At 38.4% G+C, this 14,252-nt stretch overlaps 1 protein-coding gene across 3 annotated transcripts in view; it reads left to right on the plus strand.

Annotated features, from left to right (window-relative positions):
• Positions 1-14,252, plus strand: part of HAO2 (hydroxyacid oxidase 2) — a 155,675-nt gene that overhangs the window by 11,807 nt on the left and 129,616 nt on the right. For all 3 annotated transcript variants that reach the window (XM_036342859.1, XM_036342862.1, XM_036342860.1), the window contains one exon: positions 12,278-12,345. The gene's annotated coding sequence lies outside the window, so the exon portion shown is untranslated. The remainder of the gene's footprint in view (positions 1-12,277; positions 12,346-14,252) is intronic.

Genomic DNA, 14,252 nt, shown 5'->3' on the forward strand with positions numbered 1-14,252 from the left:
TGTTTCCCTTAACATACTGTGAAGATGTGATGGCTATTGATTGTAAAGCCAAAGGAGACACTTTCTTCTCCCAGATGGGGTTAGCACCCCTCCCGGTGCTCCATTGGCACCCCACGCTCCCATATTTCATAGGGTCCCTCACCCCCTATCCCGTCTCCTGCCTGTCTTTGTTCTCCACAGACCCCCATAAGATCCTCCTAGAACAGCCAAGAAGTGCTCAATAAATCACTGTTTCATTGGATTGAATAGTACAAAACAATGTAGGTACTGGTTTGGGCAAATTTTGAAACATCTGAAGTCAAACTCTCATCTTAGAAGGCTGGAAATGGTTTTTAATTTGAATTGATTGTTTCTAAGAAGACATAAAAATGTTCCCACAATTCTCCAATAAACATTCACCAATGACATTTCAGCTTTATTTAACAGGCTGAGGGGTGGTGGTACAGATTGAATACATAAAAACACACACTACATTTAATTGCCCTCTAACTTGTGGTTGTGTATGAGAAGGAGCACGATATATGAAGGAAAATGCTTTGAAAACTCTAAAGTGGGTTGCAGATGTTTAGGGTTTCCCACAGCTGCAACAGAAACTGCCCATTTCCTCAGTCGCTTGCAGACTGAGGCCGACATCAGTGTTTGGATGGAACGCAGGAATGGTGGGAGGAGTGGCTGTTCATTGCACAGAGCAGCGACTTGTTCTGGGCTCAGGCAGATGGCTTTCCGTCGCTGGAGTGGGTCAGAGATGATGGAGGAAGTACTTAGGCTTTGCCTTCACTTAATCAGCAGGGCAGGATTTCAAGAAATCTTAAAACTATAACACTGTTCAGGACCTAGTTAAGGAGGTCAACTCTTGATTAATTTCTAAAAGTCAAATCACAAAAGTGACAGCAACACACCCTGGTGCCATTTCATACCATTCCTGACTTCTCAGAAGCAGTTGACGCTAGTTTCTTCTCTGGCAGGGACTGCTGGCCCTGGCTTTGCAATGGTCCAAGGAGCCTGAACTTTTCCAGGGGGGTTACAAAATACTTCTAAACATGAAATTAAATACTCATTTTATTTTCATTTAAATATGCCATCCAGTGCTTGTAGCAGATGTTAGTGCTGTGGAATGGCATGGCCAGCCATCCTCTGCTGCAACTCTGAGGTGCAGCTGGGACTCTTCAGAATAAGATGCCGATGGTCCTGCAGTCCAGTGCTGCTTGATTTTCACCTTGGCCAGTTCTGAGGGCTAGCCGGTACTTGCCTCTCTGTGTGGCTGTAAATATTGTATAGGTTCAAGGTGTTCAGATATTATTTCATAAAGCCTTAGTTTTGTAAGATCTAGTAAATTCTTTTTTGTTGTTTTATTTATTTTTATTTTTAGTATTGGTAATTTTTATTTTTCAATTACAGTGAAGCACCCCATGCTCCCATATTTCATAGGGTCCCCGTTTTGCTTCAGTATAATTTTATATTAGTTTCAGGTGTACAGCATAGTGGCTGTATTTTACAAAATGTTCCCCTGAGCCCAGCCAGTGTGGCTCAGCGGTTGAGCATTGACCTATGAACCAGGAGATCACGGTTTGATTCCCAGTCAGGGCACATGCCCACGTTTCAGGGTCAGTCCCCTGTTGGGGGTGTGCAGGAGGCAGCCTATCAATGATTCTCTCTCATCATTGATGTTTCTGTCTCTTTCTACCTCTCCTTTCCTCTCTGAAATTAAAAGCAAAAAACAAAATGTTCCCCCGATGTTTCCAGTACCCACCAGGCACCATACATATAGTTATCACGATATTATTGACTATATTCCTTATGCTGTACATTACAAGTTCTAGTAATTCTTAATCTTTCTCTAGTAAAGACTGGTCAAATATTTCCTGATAAGAAAGTAAATAAGCGTGCATATCTCACAACTGTAATTTTGGTATGAGAAAACTACTTTCTGGTCTCCAGGGCTGAAAAAGTAAACAAACAGAACAAACAATTAGTAATGGTCGGATCATGGTCAGGGAGGCAGATGTTGGGCACGTCTCCACCCCAGGCAATCCACTTCAAACCTCCTGATCTCGTCCTTTTTGCATAAGTGTATCTTGGTGTGTTGCCTGGAGTTTAAATGTGTTATGGTAGCACAACAAAGAATTATGTAAGACAAAGCCCAGCTTGCTCACCGTGTCCCTTCCGGGCCTGCTATAACTTAGACAAAACTCAACCGTATTTCCTCTATTGTGTGTAATGGCTGCTGAAAAGGAAAGATGTAGAAAAAAGAAAGCTCTTGGGACAAGTGGGAAATGAAGACATGATCTGCTTAACAGGGAACTGGAAATAGAAGCCATGGCCCAAGGACATGGAAATTGATTATTTAAAATACCTTTTGTTTTCTATTTTTAAAAGAATACATGTACAGGGTAAAAAAAAAAATCAAATTGTAAAGAAAAGTACAAATCAAAGGGTCAAAGTTCTGATCTCCAGTATCCTACCCCAACTCTGGAATCCCACTGCCAAAGAATCACTGTTAGCTGCCGTGCATCCTTCCAGAAGCATCCTGTGCATACTACAAAGATGCCACCAATACCCACTTGCTTTCTTTTCCTACAAGCTCTACAACTTCATTTTTTCTCTTAATGCATTAAGCATCTGTCCATATCAGTAAACATCAATATTTCCGTTTAAAAGAAAATTACAAGCTTCATAGTATTCTGTTGAGTGAGAATAGCATTATCTGTTTATACAATCCCTTTTCTGTCAACATTTGGATTATTTTTAAATCATGACTGTTGCAAACAAAGCTTCCATGAACATCTTTGTGAATATATATTTGTACATATAATAAAATAAATCTTAATATCTGCAGGGAAATTTTTTTAAGTGGAATGACTAATTTTGAGATTACATATATTTGCATCTTGATAATTACCTCATAATCTATCACCAAAAATGTTAACAAATGATACACCCAACAATAGTGCACAGGAGTGTTTTCCATTGGCATCCATCATTGGGAATTTGTTCTTATAAATAACGTATAAACACTGTCATAAGTTACCTCTGGGGTTCAGGGGAAAAAGTTTTGCTTTTATAGACATCTGTACTATGTACACTTGGTACAGTGGCAGAGTTTTCTTTTGTACTTAACAAAGATTAAAGAAATATGGAACTCTTGTTTGGCCCGGCCTGCGTGGCTCAGTAGTTGAGTGTCAACCTATGAACCGGGAGGTCGCGGTTTAATTCCCAGTCAGGACACATGCCTGGGATGTGTGGAAGGCAGCTGAACTGTGATTCTCGTCATTGATGTTTCTCTCTCTCACCATTTCTCAGATTAATAAAAATATATTTTTAAAAAAAGAAATAGGGAACATTTGTTTGTAACTGTTTTGGAAATACAATTTTACTTGGAAAGTAAAGGCCAGAATATGAGATCGTTCATCAAAAGAAGACCAGGAGCCGAGACCGGTTTGGCTCAGTGGATAGAGCGTCGGCCTGCGGACTGAAAGGTCCCAGGTTCGATTCCGGTCAAGGGCATGTACCTTGGTTGCGGGCACATCCCCAGTGGGGAGTGTGCAGGAGGCAGCTGGTCGATGTTTCTCTCTCATCGATGTTTCTAACTCTCTATCTCTCTCCTTTCCTCTCTGTAAAAACTCAATAAAATATATTTAAAAAAAAAAAAAAGAAGACCAGGAGAGAGCAGTTAGAGGCAAGAAAGCAAGGCAGGGGAAGGGACGAAAGCTCTTTTGTACAGAAGAATGTCAACTCGTTTATGTAGAAGGAATGATAAAATTATAAATTTACCATTTTGCAGCCACCCATGCAATGATTGAGTCCAATAAAGATCATCAGTGGTGGATGTTAACTAGAGTTATCGTGAGGATCATTTCACAATATATACATATATTAAATCATTACATTGTACATCTGAATTGGATATGTTATGTCAATTATATCTCGATAAAAAATGAAGATTAAAAAATCAATGTTGGGCTACAAGTGGAGTGCATAATATTCATACATCTCAAAATAGTACCTCACAGATGCTTATTAGTTACAAACGAAAGTTATCTTCACAGTGGAGACATTCCACAGATGCCACTTACTCAAGTGGTTAACTTAGCATCACCAAAGGGAGAAATGCCACTAGGTGTATCTGCTGTGATGCAACGAGAAGTGTGCATCACCCATGTAGTATATGCGCCCAAAATATTTAACCTGTACCCAAACTTGAGGCACCAACCAGACAAATCCAGATTGTTGGAACATCTTTCAAGACTACTGGCATAGGCCTTTAAAAAATATCAATGTCATAAAAATGCTTAAAGACTAGGGGGAGGACTATTTTAGATTACAGAGATAAAGAGACTTGAAAAGTAAATGCAATGCATAACACTTGCTTTGATCCTGGATTGAAAAATAGCAAGAATAGGACAGTATTGAGTCAATCAAGGAGATTTGAATATAGGCTGCATATCAGGAAATATTATTGTATCAGTGTTAACTTTATTGGTGTGATACCAGCAACATGGAAACAGAACAATCAGTTTTTTCAAATGCAATTTTTTTAATATTTCAACTTTGAAATATTGTGGTACCTGTAACTTACATCAAATGGTACATCAAATAAACAACTGCTTGAGGTTTTATAATTTTAGGATTTACATATAGATGTATAATCCATATTGAGTTAATTTTTGGTATATGGTGTGAGTTATAGATTGAAGTTCCCCTTGTTGCATATGAATAAAAAAAATTGTGTCAGCACCATTTATTAAAAGACTATCTTTGCTCTTCTTAATTGCCTTTGTACCTTTGTTAAAAATCAGTAGATCAGCCTCTCTGTTCTGTTTCATAGATCTATTTATCTTCTTTGACACCAATACATATTGTCTTGATTACAATAGTTTTATCATATGTCTTAAAGTTAAATAGTATAAGTTCTCTAACTTTGTTCTGCCTTTTCAAAGTGTTTTAAGTATTCTAGGGCTTTGTCATTTTCATATAACTTTTCAAATCAGCTTGTCAAATTCTATAGAAAAGTGCCTGTGGGTATTTTGTTTGATTGGGAAAGCATTGAATTTACAGGTCAACTTGGAAAGAACTGACATCTTGACAGTATTGAATCTTCTGATCCATAAATGCAATGTATCACTCTATATTTTAGGTCTTTTAAAATTTCCCTTAGCAATATTTTGTAGTTTGCAGTATACAGATATTAAACATCTTTTATCAGGTCTATCCCTAACTACTTTATATTTTTATGTTGTATTGAAATGATATTTCTAAATTTCTCATTGTTGCTAGTGTATAGAAATACAACTGGTTATTGTATATTGATCTTGTATCCTGCAACTTTACTGAACTCACCAATTAGTTCTGATAGCTTTTTTGTTGCTTCCCCAGGATTTTCTGCATAGGTTATCATGTCACCTGTGGTGGACGGCAGTTTTACTTCCTTCTTCCCAACTGGATACCATTTATTTATTTGGCTAGAACTTCCACTGTAAATTGAATAGAAATTATGGGGCAGGCATCTTTTACTTATTCCTGATGTTAGACGGAAAGCATTTAGTCTTTCACAAGTAAGTATGATTGTTAGCTGTAGGGTTTTTTCTTTAGATTGTATTTAAGTTGAAAAATTTTTTTCTATTCTTAGTTTGTAGAAACGTTTTTAAAATCACCAATAGATATTGGATTTTGCCGAATGCTTTTTTCTTCTAGCTATTGAGATGATCATAGATAGATTATCTTTTAGTTTTTATTTTTTGTTCTTTTTTAAAAAAATATATTTTATTGATTTTTTACAGAGAGGAAGGGAGAGGGATAGAGAGTTAGAAACATCGATGAGAGAGAAACATAGATCAGCTGCCTCCTGCACGCCCCCCACCAGGGATGTGCCGCAACCAAGGTACATGCCCTTGACTGGAATCGAACCTGGGACCCTTCAGTCCACAGGCTGACGCTCTATCCACTGAGCCAAACTGGTCAGGGCTCTTTTTTGTTCTTAATATGTCTGAAAAAATATTTCATTTTAATTTTGAAAGATATTTTTGTGGACTACAGAATTCTAGTTGAGTAGTATTTTTTCTTTGAGTACTTCAAAGATGTTCTACACTATCTTCTCTCTTGCATAGTGTCTGACAAGAAATCTGTCATCTTTACTGCTGTTTCTCTGTCTGTATGTAGAGTGTCATTTTTCTTAGGCTTCTTTTAAGATTTTTTTCTTTATCACTGTTTTTTTTTTAATATATTTTATTGATTTTTTACAGAGAGGAAGGGAGAGAGATAGAGAGCCAGAAACATCGATGAGAGAGAAACATCGATCAGCTGCCTCCTGCACATCCCCCACTGGGGATGTGCCCACAACCCAGGCACATGCCCCTGACCGGAATCGAACCTGGGACCCCCCAGTCCACAGGCCGACGCTCTATCCACTGAGCAAAACCGGCTTTGGCTCTTTATCACTAGTTTTAAGCAAATGGATTATGATGTGCCATCGTGTAATTTTCTACATGTTTCTTGTGCTTAAAGTCCATTCAGTTTCTTGGGTCTATGAGTTTATAGTTTTCATCAAATTTGAAAATATTTTGGACATTAGTTTTCAAATATTTTGTATGCCTCCCCTTGCCTTTTTTTTCTTAGTGACTCCAATTCCACACATATTGGACTGCTTGAAGTTGTCCCATGGTTCAATGATGCTTTATTTGTTTGTTTGTTTTCCTTGTTCTTTTTAAAATCTCAATGTTTAATTTTGGATATTTTCTATTGCTATATCTCCAAGTTCACTTAACTTTCTTTCTGTGATGTCTAATCTGCTGTCAATCCCATTCAGTGTATTTTTTTCATTTCAGATATTTTAGTTTTTATCTGTAAAAGGTCAATTAAAAATATCTTTCTTGACTTTAATTAATATGTTCTATCTTTCTTCTAGTTTTTTGCTCTTATCCTGTAAGTTCATCCCTTAGTCTCAGATAGTTTCCTCAGTCACATTCTTGATCAGTTACCAACCAAAACCTTGAAGGGAACCCTTTAAACATCTCAGTTCTCTGTGCAGTTGTCTCCTCTGTAGTTCTCTGCTCTGAGAACTCTCACCACATTGGCATACCTGTACTTCCAGTCCCATCTCCTCAATTCAAGGAGATCACTGGGCTCTACCCAAGTTCTCTCTGTGTGATGACCTGGAAACTCTTCAGGAAGCTAGGCAATCCTAGGGGTCACCTCATTTGCTTTTCATCACTCAGAAAACAATGACCGTCGCTGCTTATTTCCAATATCTTGAGAGCTATTTTTTCATATATTTGTCCAGTTACTTTTCTTTCTTTCTTTTTTAAGTTATTTTACACAACTGGGTAAATATAATTCTTTATACTCCATGTTGGTCAGAAGCAGAAGTCCCACACTATTGCTTTTATTCATTCTAAAATTACCCCTGAGGCAACCTCTAGCTGATTTGCCTTCCCGGGCGTTCAAGTTATGTCCCACGCAATAATTACTGTTTTTGTTAGTGCTCTGGTTACAAAGATGAATATATTTCTCCTTTTCCCTCTTATTTTAACATGCAATTTTTATGGTATGCAGTGTTTCTGAGGAATGAGTGTATTGTGGTATAGTGTTATAACCTGTCCAACTTAAGAACCTATGCTATGGTTGGCATATACTTTAAGCAAAAGCAAAGACTGCATAAAGAGATATTTTTACAAACATTTTCAAAAATGAAACTATATGGTCTGATCTTCTAGGGCCATTTTTATTTTGTATAAGTCATTGTATTTCCTTTCCTGTAGTTCCCATAGTTTCTCCAAAACTTTTGCTGATTTTCTATAATAGATTTATTGACAATTCAGAAATATATTGTTATTTTCATTATAATGATTATTACTAGCTATTATGTATTGGTTGTCTATTGTAAGTTAGGTACTCTGCCAGGCACTTGATACAATATCGAATTCACTCTTCATTAGGATATATATACTTTTTTTTTAAATCCATCTTTATAGACAGGGAAATGGATTCAGGGAAGTCAAATAACTTGCTCAAGACCCCAGGGCTAGTAACTGGTATTATTAAGATTCCAAACCCAGGTCTGTCTGATTCCAAAGCCCAGCTCCTCATGTTGCTTTGTCCTCTGCTTCATGAACCGTAACGGAGCGTGGTGGTTCTTTTCTCTAACAGGAACTCCCTTATTTTTCTTTCATTCTCTTAAAGAAGAGAATAAAAAGAAAGTAAATTAGGACAAGACAGTTTAACATGCAGCAGAGTAGGTCAACTAAGTACGCATCTTGAGTTTTCTGAATTTACACACAGATTGTGTTCAGGGTGATTTCACGCGGCTGTCTTATACCTGAACACCAGGAATACATTATGCCCCATAAACACAGTAAACTGAAAATATGCCAGAATCCCCTGTTTCCTTTTAAAATAACCTTTTCAGTTCGTACCAAAAGACAGGTATATACTTCTTAAGCACACCCGGGTTTTTTTTTAGTCTCAACAAGAAGTGTATTTCACCTGGAGTCCCTTTCCTGAGCTATGCAAGAACTTCTCTTAGGAAGGACCTAAACTAGATGAAAAACTGAGTTTTGCTCTCATATAGTTTTCTTCCTTGGCCCTTTTTTAAAAAATATACATATATATTTTTTTGTTTCAGAGAGGACAGGAGAGGAAGAGAGAAATAGAAACATCAATGATGAGAAAGAATCATTGATCGGCTGCCTCCTGCATGCTCCCTGTTGGGGATGGAGCAACCTGGGCATGTGCCCTGACCAGGAATCAAACCCATGACCTCCTGGTTCATAGGCCGACACTCAACCACCGAGCCACGCCGGCCAGGCTCATATAGTTTTTTAAATAATGTTGTGGTATGGGCTGAGCAAGCATGTTCCCTGGAAAACGGAGGATAAAGTTATAGTGACCTCACAATGGGGCATTTCATTTTCCCACATGTTGCTCCTCCACAACCAGGAAACCGCTTTTCATATTACTTGGGGGCTGGGTATGAGCCACTGGGGGCGGGAGGGTTGTGAACAGGAGCCTGTCAGTGGACGGAGTCAAGGAACAGGAGTCCAGAATGTCCTCGCCAGGGGAAAAGAAGCCTGCATCCATGGACAGGGCCCACAGTTTATCTGAATTGCAGTCAAGGTTTAGCATCAGGTCATTGGTGCCTATCACTGTGGTCAGAAGGGATTATTTTTATTAAGCATTTCGTGTTTATCCAGGGACTTGCAGTCATTAATCATTTAACTCTTGTTCCCCGGGAGACTTCTGTGAAGTGAATGGGAAAGAAACAACTCGATTCTTATTTTACAGATAGAGAAACTGAAGCATTTTTGTCTACCGCTATTACACACTGAAAGAGCTAAAGCCATACCTTAGAGCTTGGGAGACCCAGGCCAGGAGTTTGATGAGCTTTTGTTCTACCACAGAAGTGAGGGTTTTTTTTGTTTTTTACACAAAATGGACTTGCATATTTTTCATTTTAAAAGCAACATGATTGATGCTGAGGTGTAGTGAAGGAAAAAATACAACAGACTTCACTTATATCGTCTGAAAATTGTACTGAGTTCCCACAAAAATTTTGGAATCCAAATATGCAATTAGGTTTAAGTAGTAAAGATTGTTAGGCATTGCTAATCTCGATCTTTCTAAGAGAATATAAGCAAACACATCCAATGTGGTTGTGACTAGCCAATAGCAAGTTATAAAGGGACTTTTAAGGGGATGGCATGGGGATTTTGCTGCCTGGAATTAATCTGGTGGGCTTCCTGGAGAGGGTGTGCTTTGAATTTCAATTAAAAAAACTATTTCAAAGATGGTGTGTTCTTCAGCCCAGATGCTTTGAAATGTCTTTCCTGTTTCTATGCAGTGTAAATACCACACAAAGAAAATTGTCAGGTATCACAAGAAGAAGGAATTGACTGAGGGGTCCACAAGGGCACATGTCAGAGTAATGGGGAGGAAATGAAGAAGTTTTCTGACAGTGAGATCTTTCAGATCTCTTCACAATGAGGTAGTTCAAAGGGCAGATGGGTTAGAGTGGCAGGGGGAAGGGTGTCAGTGGAAGCCATTAAACCAAACTAGATAAAGCATTGGAGGATCAGCATGCCCTCTGGTGGGGCTGGGAAATACAGGGAGGGCCAGGACTAATTGACTTCCTTTGGAATAAGACAGACCTTGTATTCAAATCCACTTAGAAGTTATGTGATTAAAGTCTCAGGTGCCTTTTTTTAAAAATGGTATGATCTATCAACAATTAAATCTAAAAAACAACATAAACAAAGAAGCAGAGCAGAAACAGATGCATAGATACAGAGGACATTTTGACTGTTGCCAAATGGGAGGAAGGTGGTGGGATGGTGAAAAAGGTGAAGGGATTAATAAGTACAAATTGGTTGTTACAAAATAGTCATGGGGATGTAAAGTACACATAGGGAACATAGTCAGCAATATTCTAATAACTATGAATGGTGTCAGAGGAGTACGAGATTTAATGGGATGATTATTTAGTAAGTTATGTAATGTCAGGTGTGTACTAATCTAATATTGTATGTCATTTGTAATTGAAAAATAAAAAATGATTAAAAAATAAAAAGGTTTTCAAAGGGGAAAATGGTTTGAATAAGACTAACCTTATAAGTTGGCGAGTGAAGTAACATAAAATGAAAATTACACCAGAGAAAAATTTGGGTAATATTGGGTCTGAGACTTATACATCATTGGAGATGATTTTAAAAAAAGAATACACAGTTTGTTTATAAAATTAGGTAGTATTTACTTAGAATGAGAAAAGATATCACAACAAATCACTAAAAAGTGCCCAACAAACAAACATAACAAAATCCAATAAAACAACATGAAGTTTTAATTTATTCACTACCTGAAATACCTCTATGTTATGTGTGTGTGTGTATGCACAAGTATGTTTATAAATACACACATACAGATATACATATGCTACATATTTTGATGGCTTCTTCACATGACAAAAAATTATATCATGTAAATATGTATGAAGAGAACAAAAACATATTTCAACTTTCCTCCGGTATGATTCACCAAACTTTATTTTTTATTATTGAAAGTTTGGGAAATTTTTTCAGCACCACAACTTGTTCCCTGTGACACATGCAAAATTTCATAATTGTTAAATTTGGAAAAACTTCTATCAAGGTTTTTTTGTTTGTTTGGAGATATATATATATATATATATATATATATATATATATATATATATATATATAATCTCCAAGTGTGTGTGTGTGTGTGTGTGTGTTTACTGATTTCAGAGAGGAACAGAGAGGGAGAGAGAGATAGAAACATCAGTGATGAGAGAGAATTATTGATTGGTTGCCTCCTGCATGCCACATAATGGGGATCAAGCCTGCAACCCCACGAATCGAACTGTGATCTCCTGATTCATAGGTCGATACTCAACCACTGAGCCACTCCGGCCGGGCTCTATCACAGTTTTAATGAAAGAGTGGTAAGATTTAGATTAGTCTTCCATGGACTAGCTTCTGATTCTGTACATTTCCAATCCTGTTTCTCTTCCGCTATCCTCCTAATTTCGGGGTTGGGCATTGTAGGACACATTCACATCCCACCATGACATATCTTGGTCTCCCAGCTCCCTGGATTAAGAAGCAATGACAGTGATAGGAGTGTTTCTAGAATTCGTTCCCACAACCAGGTAGCTAGCAATCAACGATACACAGAAGTGATACGAACCACATAATATATCCCACTCCACTCAAGCTAAATGTCTCTTCAACTCAACTCCAAAATCAATCAAAGTGAAATGGGACAGAGGGACAGGCAGGGAAGTATTAACTAATTGGTGTTAAATACCTTAGTTTTATAAACTTTACAAAAACATATAACTAAACCCACACAAGGATAGAGCCCCCACCAGAGACTTGGAAGGGACTCGTGCCATTCACTTCATAGTCACCTGCCTCTATGTGTCATATCCACATGCTGAAGAATTCTGTCCTTCACTCTGGCCAGTCTTGCTGGAAGTGAGCAAGATGGTGGTGGGGATTTGTGGTTACAAAATCGGGAGATTCCCCGAAGGCAATGACTTTCTAACCACAGAGATTTTATAGATCTCCTTCAGCAGTGGTGAATCTAAATGAAATCGAATTTTGAGGATCTGATAATGGCACATCAGAAAGAAACTTTTTGTTTTTCTTGTATTTTGCTGTCTTCTTCCCTCAGAATCAGCTGGTTATATTTTAGTTCAAAACTCCTCTTTTAAATTGTTGTGATTTACTTGACTCTGAACTATTTTTTTTTTTTTTTTTTTTTTTAGAAAATCCCTCTTGGAGCACTTTGATCCCTTGGAGTGTTATGGCACCTGGACGGGATGGAGGTGAGCTGGTAAGTTTGTCAAATCTGCCCAGGGGCCAGTCCACCTTGCCCTGGCTAGAGATACTTTAGAGGCCTGTGCGAGCAGCAGTTGGTGTTTGAAACAGGGGCCAAGTGCTGGGGTGGCCATTCCAGAATGTATCCCCTCAGAAGCGTGCTGCCCAGGCTCTTGTAAGAAGGTTAAAAAAAATAAAGCTGCCGCCTATTTGGAACATACGCTGGCTCCTTCCACATCTGCAGGACATTTAGCTCCTTGCATCTGGTAATGTTTGTGCAAATATAATTCCATATTCACTAATAATTCCTGGGGCTAAAGGCCCCCCCTTGGGTAACCTTGTTAATATTCTCTCAAGGCCTGGTGTGAACGCCTCATAGCATTTTGATTAGAATTCAATCTTGTGTTTTTTTTTCCCTCTCTGTCTCTTTCTCCCTCTCTCCTCTCATACTTTTCTGGCCCCTGGTTTCCTGGCCACCCACATCAGGAGACATTCTCCTCCCTTCCACTCTCCATTCTCAGTTTCAAGGAATTTCCTTGTGTCAAAGGCAAAGTGTGATTGACATATTTTTCCCCTCTTAAGAGCAGTCATCTCAGTGTTTGATTTAACCATCTCCTTATGGGGCTCATACGATCATTACCTGGGTGAAAAAGAGATCCCCTACTCACCCTCATGCCCAAGCACCAGGCTCAGACCCACATAGCTTCGTGTTTTATATTTTTATAGACTTTTAAATTGCTACTCTCCTTCCTTTTTTCATACCTTTTTTTTTTTTTTTTTGGTTGGCACTAGAAATGATTCCCTGGTGCCTTGTACCCTGAGCTGTAAAGAATTTTAGTTATCCACAAACAGGTAGACCAGCTGCCTCCTGCCAGTGTCCTCTGCCTGCCAAGAATAGCGTTTGCTGTTCTTTAGACCTAGGAGAAGGAATGGATATATAACAAGTTCTCTAGATTTGAATTCACCACCTCTGGCCAGGTTGTATTCTTTGGGTTCTGTAGTCTTACCTGACCTGCTTATTTGTCTTTCAAGAAAAGAAAACAGAAAACAAAAGCAAATTAGCCATAGCATGAGAAATTAAATTTCAATCAGGAAGAATTTCTTGGCAACGAAGTTCTCAATGTTGGAGTGATTCTGGAATGCATGCACAGGCTCAGGCCGCCATAGCAACGAATCACTGTGGGTTCAAAGGGTTTCTGCCTGAAGGGGATGAACTAGATGACCTTGGAAGGTCACTTGCAGCTTTTTAATTCAGCAGCGATCCCCTTCTTCTCTGTGAAGGGCCACACTTCTCATAGTGATGGAACAGACTCTCCAGAGTGGCCTGAACCACAGCCCAGTTATTTCTCTTTAATGAATCACATCTCCTCCTGCTGATAATGATGTGTGTCTAGTCAAAGCTCCCCATTGAAGGCGGCTCTGTCGTCATGCAAGAATTATATCTCAAGTCACCTCCTGCGCCCCCAGTCCCATTGTTTCAGAACAAAGTGAAGTGCTAGAAGATTAAGGCTTAAATTTTCAGTAACAGAATTGATGTGTTTTTTTTTTCCTGCTGGGATTTCAGTAATAAAGGTAGTTTGAATAAAAAGCTGTAAGTATATAGCTACAGTACCTTAATTTGTGGCACAAAGCCAGCTTTCAGTGACTTTTCATTTTTAATCAGGAGTAATGGCCTGTCAGTAGCCATTGCTAAAAGCATTTTTATTAACATAGTGTGTCATAAATACTTGCTTGTTGTAATTACCATCCATGTTATGGTAAACAAAGCATAAAGCTAACCATGCCAAGCGGGCATATGTTCTCATATGGCCAGTAACAGCAGTGTATGTCTTGTAAGTTGATGTTTTAGCCCATTGCTTTGGGAAAACTTGGCTGTAGAGGAAGTTTTAGTGCTTGCCAGTATATAAACACCCATAAGAATAC

Source organism: Myotis myotis, unplaced genomic scaffold, assembly GCF_014108235.1.
Source record: "Myotis myotis isolate mMyoMyo1 unplaced genomic scaffold, mMyoMyo1.p scaffold_m19_p_18, whole genome shotgun sequence".
Lineage (NCBI taxonomy): Eukaryota > Metazoa > Chordata > Mammalia > Chiroptera > Vespertilionidae > Myotis > Myotis myotis.